Source organism: Vipera berus, assembly GCF_964194415.1.
Source record: "Vipera berus genome assembly, chromosome: Z".
NCBI classification, from domain to species: domain Eukaryota; kingdom Metazoa; phylum Chordata; class Lepidosauria; order Squamata; family Viperidae; genus Vipera; species Vipera berus.
Window position 1 is genome coordinate 95,595,047 of NC_138205.1, and position 11,086 is coordinate 95,606,132.

Here is an 11,086-nt window from a genome sequence, read left to right on the forward strand (position 1 = left end):
TTTCACCTCTAGTCCTTCTCTTCATTAAACTACACATACCCAATTCCAGCAGCTGTTCCCTATATGTTTTAGCTTCCACACCTCTAATAATCTTTGTTGCTCTTCTCTGTACTCTTTCCAGAGTCTCCACATCTTTTTTACATCATGGTGACCAAAAGTGGATGCAGTATTCCAAGTGTGGCCTTACCAAGGCATTGTAAAGTGGTATTAATACTTCACGTGATCTTGATTCTGTCCCTCTGTTAATGCAGCCTAACACTGTGTTGGCTTTTTTGGCAGTTGCAGCACACTGCTGGCTCATATCTAAGCGATTGTCCACTAGGACTCCGAGATCCCTCTCACAGTTGCTACTATTGAGCAAGGTACCACCTATATTACGGGTTGGCATGTGGCTCTTTCAGCCTCCTTCTGAGGCTCCCAGTCATCCTGTGCCATTTGCAGAGAGAGAGAGATAAACAGAGAGAGGCACTTGCGCCTCTCTCTCTCTCTCTCTCTCTCTCTCTCTCTGGGGGAAGAGGACTGGCAGACCAAGGGCAGGAGAGCCAGCCCAATAAGAATGTGTGTTAGCTTGTTGGAGAACTGCATGAAGCCAGCTTGCCAGGTAAGCAGAAGATCAGAGAGAGGGGGGGGAGAGGGTGGAGGGAGAGAAAGAGAGAGAGAACTGATGCACAGCAGCCTCTATTTCTTTTTAATTAAATTTTTCAATCAAGCTCCCTCCCCTTCACGTGCGTGTGAGTTTTGCGGCTCCCAGTGTTTTCTCTGGGAAATGGGTCCAACTGGATCTTTGAGTGTTTAAGATACCGACCCCTGACCTATACTATACCTGCACATTTGGTTTTTCTTGCCTAAATGTAGAACCTTACTTTTTTCACCACTGAATTTCATTTTATTAGATAGTGACCAATGGTCAAGTCTGTCAAGGTCCTTCTGTATCTTAAGCCTAACTTCTTGAGTGTTGGCTATTCCTGCCAGCTTGATGTCATCTGCAAATTTGATGAGTTCCCCATCTATCCCCTCATCCAAATTGTTGATGAAGATGTTGAAAAGCACTGGGCCTAGAACAGAGTCCTGGGGCACCCCACTACATACTTCCCTTCATATAGATGCAGTTCCATTGAGACCACACGCTGAGTACGCTTGGTCAGCCAGCTACAAATCCATCTGGTGGTGATGCTGTCTAACCCACATTTTTCTGTCTTATCAAGTAGTAGGTTGTGATCTACTTTATCAAATGCCTTACTGAAGTCCATGTAAATTATATCCACAGCATTCCTCTGGCCCACTAATTTTGTCATTTGGTCAAAGAATGCAATAAGATTTGTCTGGCATGATCTGTTTTTTATAAATCCATGTTGGCTTTTAGTAATAACTTTGTCTGCCTCTAGGTGTTCACTGATTTGTTGTTTGATTATCTTTTCCAGAATCTTCCCAGGTATTGAGGTCAGGCTGTTAGGTCTGTAGTTTCCTGGATCTATTTTTCCCCCTTTTTGAAGATGGGAACTACATCAGCTCTTTTCCAGTCCTCTGGTAGTTCCCCAGTGCTCCAGGATCTTTGAAAAATATAGTTCAGTGGTTCTGAGATCATGTCTGCCAGTTCCTTGAGAACCTTGGGGTGTAATCCATCTGGTCCTGGTGATTTGAACTTGTCTAGGCTGCATAGGTGCTCACTTATCATTTTCTTGCCTATCTTAACTTGTGTTTCTAATCTATTTTTTATAGTACTGTTTTTGTTAGGTTGCACTAGTTTTTCCCCTTTGTGTAAAGACAAATGCAAAAAAATGAGTTAAATAGTTCTGCTTTCTCCCTGTTGCTTGTTACCTTCTTGCCACTTTCCCCCACTAATGGACCAATCATTTCATTAACTTTTTTCTTGTTTTTTACATGTTGAAAGAGGCTTTTTTTGTTATTTTTGACTTTGGTCACAAGCCATAGTTCATTTTGAGCCTTAGCTTTCCTCACTTTATCTTTGCAGGCATGGGCTATTTGCTGATATTCTGCCTTAGTTATGTGCCCCTCTTTCCACTTTTTATACTTGTCCTTTTTATCTTTCAGTTTATCAGAGAGTTCTTTATGCACCCATGCTGGTTTCTTTTGAGAGCTGTTATTTTTCCTCTTTGTTGATATTGTGCTAGACTGGACTTTTATTATCTCACTTTTCAAAATTTCCCAAGCTTCTTGAGTTGTTTTCCTCTTTAGGATTCTCATCCATGGAATCCTTCCCAAACTCTCTCTACATTTATTGAAATTAGCTCTCTTAAAATCCAAGACTCTAGTTTGACTGTGTTCAATTGCTTGTGCTTCCATAATGTTGAATTCCAAAATTGCATGATCACTCCCCCCCCCAAGGTTTCTATGGCTTCAACACCTTCTATCATTTCATCTCTGTTAGTGAGGATTCGATCCAATATGGCTAATCCCCTAGTTCCCTTCACTACTTTTTGGGAGACAAAGTTGTCTGCTAGGTTTGTCAGGAATTTGTTTGATCTTCCACTTGGTGCAGAGTTTGTCTCCCAGTTGATGTCAGGGTAATTAAAGTCCCCCATTACTGTGCACATTGTCATGTGCTTCCTACATACCTTAGTTAGCTGACCAGCAAAAAGTTCATCTATTTCCTCTGTTTGGTTGGGTGGCCTATAGTATACACCTATGGCAATGTCATTCCCCCCCTTTTTTTATATTGACCCAAATGCATTCAAGACTGTTTTCATTATGGTTGTGCTCTATTTCTGTAGAGATGTAGTTATTTCTTATATAGAGAGCAACTGCACTTCCTCTTTTGTTTGGTCTTGTTTCTTTTAAGTAATTTAAAACCCTCTAGCTATGTGTTCCATTTGTGTCTTTCATCCCACCATGTTTCCGTAATGGCAACAATATCATATCTGCCCTCATTTACCTGAATTTCTAGTTCACCCTGCTTGCTGTTCATACTCTGTGCATTGGTGTATAGACATTTGAGTCCTTTATGAGTGACCATGTGTTTACTTGCTACATAACTTGTGTGGTGCCTGAGTTATTTCTAATGTGGTTTATATTATCACGTGTATGTTTCAATGATAAAAAGTTAGGTTGGTGCAATGTTAAGACATTGTATTAGAAACAGAGAGACCATGTTTAAACTTCTGCAGAACATAAAGAACCAGGTAATCATTGCTTCCAGTTTAGATCAGGTTGCCAGTTTGGTGGTTTATTTTAATGCATCAGGTTAGAAACCAGGAGACTGTGAGTTCTAATCTTGCCTGAAGTACAAAGCCAACAGGATGACTTTGGACCAGTCATCTCTCTCAGTTCCAGGATGCAGGTGGGGACAAACTGCTACCAAAATCTTGCTAAGTATATTGCAGGGATTTGTCCAGGCAGTTAGCAGATGTTAATACTGACTTGAAAGGAATGAATGAATGAATGACCAAACCCCCCCCCCCTAAACAATAAAAGCTGCAATGGAATACATCAGAGATTAATTTTGTGAAACAGTAACAACTCATCATGATAACTCACAGCAAAAATAAATCAACAAAACATTAATTGAACTACCAATTTATTGAAATCAGCTAGTTTGAGAATAGAAGATGTACACCTTATCTTTCCCTTGCAGCCATGCTGTTTCCTGGCTCCAGATAGAAATAAGCAAAATATTTGATAGATTCATTATTTTGCAAACTCTGTATAGAATGATCTTGTTATGGAAACTGAAGTGGTATGTCATCAATTAAAACATAGATACCTAAGTCTCAGAAAGCAGTCAACAGACAGCTGATTGGCAGTGAATTTTGTCCTAGAAACGTAAAACACACACAATTTGATAGACCTCTGTAGATTCAGTATGAGAATCTTAAAATTTTAGAAGTAGCTGTTACCAATCCTGGACTCCTTTATTTAATCTTATCATTTTATGAGTTAATTGTAGTTTGTCCCAAGGACAACAGATGTCCCAAAGTGTATTACTTGTCATAAGGTATATATTTAATGTCAAAAGTTCCATTTAGCTTAGAGGATCTATTTATTTGATTGTTGCATGCTTTTGCTAACTGGAGATGTCAAATTTTTATAACTAATCTTTTTTCAAGATTATAACTAATCTTTTTTCAAGATTATAACTAATCTTTTTTCAAGATTTCAAGATTGTGCCAATTAATAATTTCATTTTAAATGATTGTATCTATTATTTTAAGTCATATTAAATCATAATATGTAAGAAATTTAACTCTAACTCCCAATAATGGTTTTACAGAATAGTTTATTGGACCAGACAACAGAACTTGATTGTTACTAAACTACTTAAAAGTACAATTTCCAATATTTTAAATAGAATTGAATCAGGAACACACAGGTCTATTTTCAATCACCATGATGGGAAAAATATTATTTAACTAATGTAATACATTTAACAAAGGTTTCTGTTGCATGACTAACTTCTTTTTAAATTAAATGGCAAGCATTCTTAAGCTATAATTTACTAGCACAGCTGAATTCCCAAAGGTAATAAAGCAATCTATAATGTTTTATTATGGAATGCACTATAATTTTCCAGAAATGGACAGTATTGAAGCCAAGCATATACATAGGATAATTACATATTATACTTTTAGTAATAGATTTAAAATAAGAACACAACATTCAAAATTAAGGATTTTTAAGTCCCACTGATTTCAGCAGAAAAATTAATTGAATATATAATCCTTTCCCTTGAAATAAAACAGTTTTAAAGGTTCAGTCTTAATCTCGGGGAAGTAGAATGCATAAACATAATAGAGCTTACTCCAAATAAATATGCATAGAACCAAAATGTTTAATATGGCCTGAAAACATCCTCAATATCTTTTGTCTTATGTAGTCTTTTTGTTAGCTGTAGTCATTAGACATCCATTAACCCTTTAAGACACAATTTAAATATTAATGATATCAATGAAGAAAACATTGACTTAAGAAAATGGGAACAGTTTTTGTCAGTGAGAACTTCTCTCCCAAAGTCTGTGAATTGCCATAATTTAATCCTTTCATCATAAAAATATTTTTAAACAGAACTTCCCTAATTTTTGGTTTGGAACAGGCAGCCTTGAAATAAGAGGAAGGATGAAACTATTTACTCCTCAAATTTTCTACTGTGCACAGTTCTAATGGATTATTATAAATATATCTTTGAATAGTAAACCATTAAGGTTTTAATTTTTGACTGAAAATATGACCAATTTAAACTGAGTTCGACTTTAACTGGTAACATGGAGTCCATTTTTTAAAAAACTACCCAGGAGCTTATTTATTTATTTTATTTATTTATTTTATTTTATTTTATTGGATTTGTATACCGCCCTATTCCCGTAGGACTCAGGGCGGTTTACAGGGCAGTTAAAACCATGAATACAAAAAATTAAAAACAAATAAAACAATTAAATTAAATTCAAGCCCCAAGAGTAAATCTAAAACCCAGTTAAATTAAACTTCCTTGTAGTATTTCTTTGGATGCTACGACTAACCAAAATTCATCTTCCTAAAACTAAAACACATTTCTCCTTGAAATACTATCTTCTGAAAAATGATATTTTTACAACATAATTTTTTCCCCTCTTTTTCAACTCAGTACAATCTATAAACCAAATTAACACCCCTCTACTTCTTTCCTTTCTCAGAGGCCTTCAGTCATATCTTGGTTTTCCTCCTATTGCTTAAACTACTTTGATCACATCAGTGCCACCCAGCAGCCACACCTATTTCTTATGCTTCTGTAAATTTATATTGGACTGTTGAGCAGCAAGTTGGCTGTAAATAAGGCTGATTCTTTGAAATATTCCTAAGTAAAATTTCTCTACCAGGATTCAAAGATTAGGTTTGGAGTCAAATTCAGGTTTTGGTTTCAAGATAAACGCCCGTCTAATATACCTGCTCTAGCATAGAAATTACAGCCCTCCTGAGATAGTGTGGGTGTAATGGCAATTGTACAATGCCTGGAAACACTAGTTCAAATTCTGAGCAATCCATGACATTTGGCAAGATAGGTGACAAATAAATTTAACAAATAAATAAATAAATTTGCTTCCGCTGCCCATATGACTTGCTTTACTAACTCATGACAGGAGAACATATATGAGCTCCAAAGCTGTGTTAATTGACAGCCAGTTAACTCAGAACAGTTTAGATTTATGTACAAAGAGGCCCGAAGAGCCTTCATAATGCCTCTAGATTCTATTTATATAAAATAAATACTGGAGAATTAAATTAACTCCATTTAATATCCATGACCAAGAAAATGAGCTTAAACATGTTTCACTAAAATAGGACTTCTCTAATCATTTCATGTCAGTTTTGCTTCCCAGCTACATGTGACAATAAAGGTGAATGAACACCTGCTCACTGCATCTCTGTGGTATTTGCCAGGTGCTATGGGGGCCAAGACAGCAGAAATTGGGAAGATATACTGCTCAAAAAAATAAAGGGAACACAAGATAAGACATCCTACTATTAAATACAGTACATTGTGTTGTTAAGTGTTCCCTTTATTTTTTGAGCAGTATAGTATCTTCTCAGTCCTTCTGAAGAGTGTGGACAACCCTTTGCCATATGACTGAGCAAGCCATTCAAAATTATTTATTTTTATTTTATTTTAATTCCATTTATATCCCGCTCTTCTCCGAAGACTCAGGGTGGCTTACAAGCTTAGCAGTAGCCTTCATTCTATGTATATGCCTGCTTATTAGGGCTTTCATACACCCCCCAAGCGCCATTATTACAAAGTCAGCTTATTGCCCCCAACAATCTGGGTCCTCATTTTACCTACCTCGGAAGGATGGAAGGCTGAGTCAACCTTGAGCCTGGTGGGATGCGAACCTGCACTAATTGCAGGCAGCTGGTGTTACTTAAGGAGGCATTAGCCCACTGCTCCACCAAGGCTCTATTATGTTGCAAAGGTGAGCTAATTGACAGGGTGGAGTGATGGTAGCTCGGTTATATACATATGGAAGAATGTTCTGGGTTGGTCACTCTCTCAGACTAATTATTGCAGAGGGAATCTATCAACTGAAAATGAAACAGGACATTATGGACAATAAATATCTCTATAATGTGTATATCATTATTGGGAGATGCACTCTATGATTAATGCCTGTTATAATATTACTAGAGAAGACAGTGTGTTAAGAATCAAAATTTATTAGTTTAACACCTTCTTGTTCTTTTGGAGATTTTTTTATATATGAAAATGTTATTCTTCCAACTTTTGTTATATCCATGGAATTAGTATTCTCTTGAATTCCTAATTTATTACTATATTTTGTGAAGGTTGCCAGAATTCTACTCTAGGGCAGGTATATGTCTTGACTAAAAAATTGATTGTTGACTTTGATCTCCCTCATAGATATCTAATACAGATATCAATAACTCTTGTGATTGCTAACTATACATCAGTAATTGCACCATATGATAAAATCATATCTGCTAAAATATATGTGACATTGTCTATTGCTTTTGGCATCCTAAAAAGTTGTACTTCATCATCAAAGATCAGAATGGAGAATTTAAAAAGTAAAATTTCAGAAATGCTTATTTCTGCAAAAATACAATGCTATTACTTTCCATAGGTTGTATCATGGAACATAAAGAACCTTAGGGCTGCCATCTGAAGCTCATTTATATAAAGAAATGCCCACTAATTTCAATGGGACATACTTTTGAGGCTTCTAAGGCTTCTTAGAAGTCATGTGTGATTTGCAAGATCAAAATCAATAGTATTAACCAATGTTTATGATTTTCACTTCATCTGTATAGTTGCTAAGAATTAACACTGACTTGATGATCCCTAATCAGTTAAACAGGTTGTCTTCACTTGGATCTACACTCATAGGCATTAGTGTTCATGGAACATTCCATACATTGAAATATGAATTAAGATCCACATTTTGACTCCATATAGTCACCTTTATTATGTGATAATATTAAAGACAGGAATAGGCAAGTGTTCAGCAACTAATATGGGCCTCAGCTATTGGTGAGCCTTTTGGGGAATTCTATAACTATTTTTCACACTTACTATCATTGCAGCATCCTTGTAGCCATATGATCAAGGTTCAGATGCTTGACAACTGGCATGTATTTATGACAGTTGCAGGGTCCCAGGATCATGTGATCACCTTTTGCAACCTTCTGACAAGCAAAGTCAATGAGGAAGTCCAATGTACTTAGCAACCATGTTACTATCTTAACAGCTGTAGTTATTCACTTAACAAGTGACATCAAAGGTCCTAAAATAGGCAAAACACACTTAATAACTGACTTACTTAACAAGGGAAATGTTGGGTTGTGGTGGTAAACCGAGGACTACCTCTATTATATCCAAACCAGAGTCCATCCTCCAGAGACAAACAGTTGGATTATAATTAATGATGATTAAATCCATGAATCCTTGTCTATGTATCAAATTAAGACAAGTGAAAGTATCTAACATCTGAGATGTGCTGTTAAAGAGTTTTTCCTTTAAAATAAATATCTTCTTGCTGTTAGTACTTTTGAATAAGTCTAAAGCAATGAATACTCAGATGGTAATATTCAAAATAAGAGTACAACAAAACCTAACTGAAGAATTGCATGTACTGAGATGTAAAATTAGATGTTGTTTAAGAAGCCTGAATATACAAACTATTTTTCAAAACTTGATTTCATCAAATATTGTAAGCCACAACAGCTACTCAAAAACTAATATATGTTATACATTTCTCCAATTAATATTTTCTTTTCCCTCATATAAACTTGGAAAACTTTACTTGTAGAATTCTGAAGTGGAAAAATAGCTCTCATTTCCTTCAGTAGATGGAGGTCTTCTATTGACCCAGTGATTTTCATGTTTACAATGTGCACTATAGGATTATTAATTTATTAGGTCTCCAGTTTTGACTAAAGATGGAACATTCCACAAATCCCAGCATGGAGGTTATTTGATGATCTGGATTGTGCAGTATATCCAGGAGTTTGAGAGTTCTTTTTTTCCCTAAAGAACTTTCATTGTCCAAAAATTTATGGCAGCAATATAAACTTACAAGTGTCTCTTTGTTGCAGGGAGTTGGCTTCAGTAGCTGGATGATGGATGATATGACTAAGGGTGATAGCAAGCACAGCTGCAGGGGAAACAAGAAAAATAATAATTAGAAAAAAAACTGGATATCTCATTTTAAATGATAAGTAATGCCCGTATTATATTTGGTTTAGTTGCTACGTTTTTCTTTTCACTATGTTAAAAATCATAGAATTATAGGGCTAGAAGACTTGATTAAGCGTATCAAGTCTTACCTGCTGATCAGTTATAAAATTAAAGTATCCATGACAAACAGTTATGCAGCCTTTTTTGAACACATCTAGATCTAAGTGCTGCTCTAATTATTTTTAGTGTGGCTCCAACTTAAAATGTGCTGAAAATACATGCTATATTGTTTTGGACAGGAATACAAACACTACCATTAATTAGATAGCTCATAACTGCAAATTCAATGTCTATTTATTTTCACATTGTTTCTTAAGATATTGCCAGTAAAAAGTTTTTTATTTCTTTTTCTGGTTAGCTGGTAACAGATTTGTTTGGGGACACCATTAAATTTCTCTAAGGAATCTGTAGGCAAGTTCTGCCATTTGGAGTATTGTGTCCCTTGAGGTGAGGTCCACACCGAGTCTCTGGGCTATAAGGAAGGGTCTGAAAACCTGGCTCTGACAATTGTCCTGGGGGCCTGATAGGGGTGGTGCCAACTGGAGGTGAATAATGGATTAAAAGATTATTCTACTTCCATCCCATGTGTCCCTTGGTCCCTTGCTCACAATCTTTGTCAATCTTCAAGGTTAATTTTAATGCTAATATTTATTATTGTAATATTTTTTTATTTTTTTATTCTGTTGCTTTTACTTATTGTAAGCCACTAGAGTTGCCTCTTGGTGAGAGGGGCAGCATATAAATTTCATAATGAATAAATAAATACATTTCTGTTAGCAATTTCTGATGGATTTGCTTGGTTGTTGCTGGAAATCTGACTGCCTTATATTCCTCTTAAGGCCTGTGTCCCATCATCCACTATCATCAGCTCTCAGTTACCATACCTGGCAATCACTAGCTTAAACAAAAATTCAACCCTGAATGATCTTTTCTGGATAAAAAGGGCTTATGGAATCATTGCATTATGAGAAAAAAATGTCTGTTTGCTAATTAGTAAGGATCATCAGTAATTAGCATTAATTGAGAAGGAGTGGTAAATTGGAAAACATATATGCACACACAGGATGGTTATGCGATTTACACATTGGAATGAGCAAGTCCGTTAAATTTATGATGAATTTGCATGTTTTCATTTATAAGCCTGTTGTGCTCTGATTCTACATTAATCAGTATTTTTTAAAAAGAAATTTACATGATAAATCAATATGTATTTTAATAACATATTAAAGTAAACTAATTATACTTCGATTTAGCAGAATTTGGATGCAATGAACAAAATCCATTCAGTGTTCTACACATAAATGAGATTAGTTATTTGTGAATAAAATCCAATTTGCCATTTAAGGATCATTTGACATATAAGTGCCCATTGTTTTCATGCTTTTGTTAAATTTGAAAGTTTATTCTCCCTTAATATTAATGTATAATAACACCACTCTGCTAGTTTTTGATCAGAACCAAGACTCATTAAATGAAATCTATTTTCCAAAATTTTCTGTGAAATGTTTATATTGTATATATTTGGAATATAAAATGAAATTAATATAGAAGTTAGTGTTATGTTTAATGGTCAGAGTAGACTAGAAAAGTTTAAATAGGATGTTCCAGTTTGGATCAGACTATTGGCATAAGGAGAGATAATTAAGTTTCCTATATTTAATAATAATAATAATAATAATAATAATAATAATAATAATAATAATAATAACAACAACAACAACAACAACAACAACAACAACAACAACAAAACGATGGTGATGATGTTGGAAGGGACCTTGGAGATCATCTAGTCCAACCCCCTGCTCAGGAAGGAAGAGCCAAGATTGCCTACCCCTGCCCTATACCATTTCAGACAAATGGCTGTCCAGATGCTTCTTTAAAACTTCCAGTGTTGGAAAATTCACA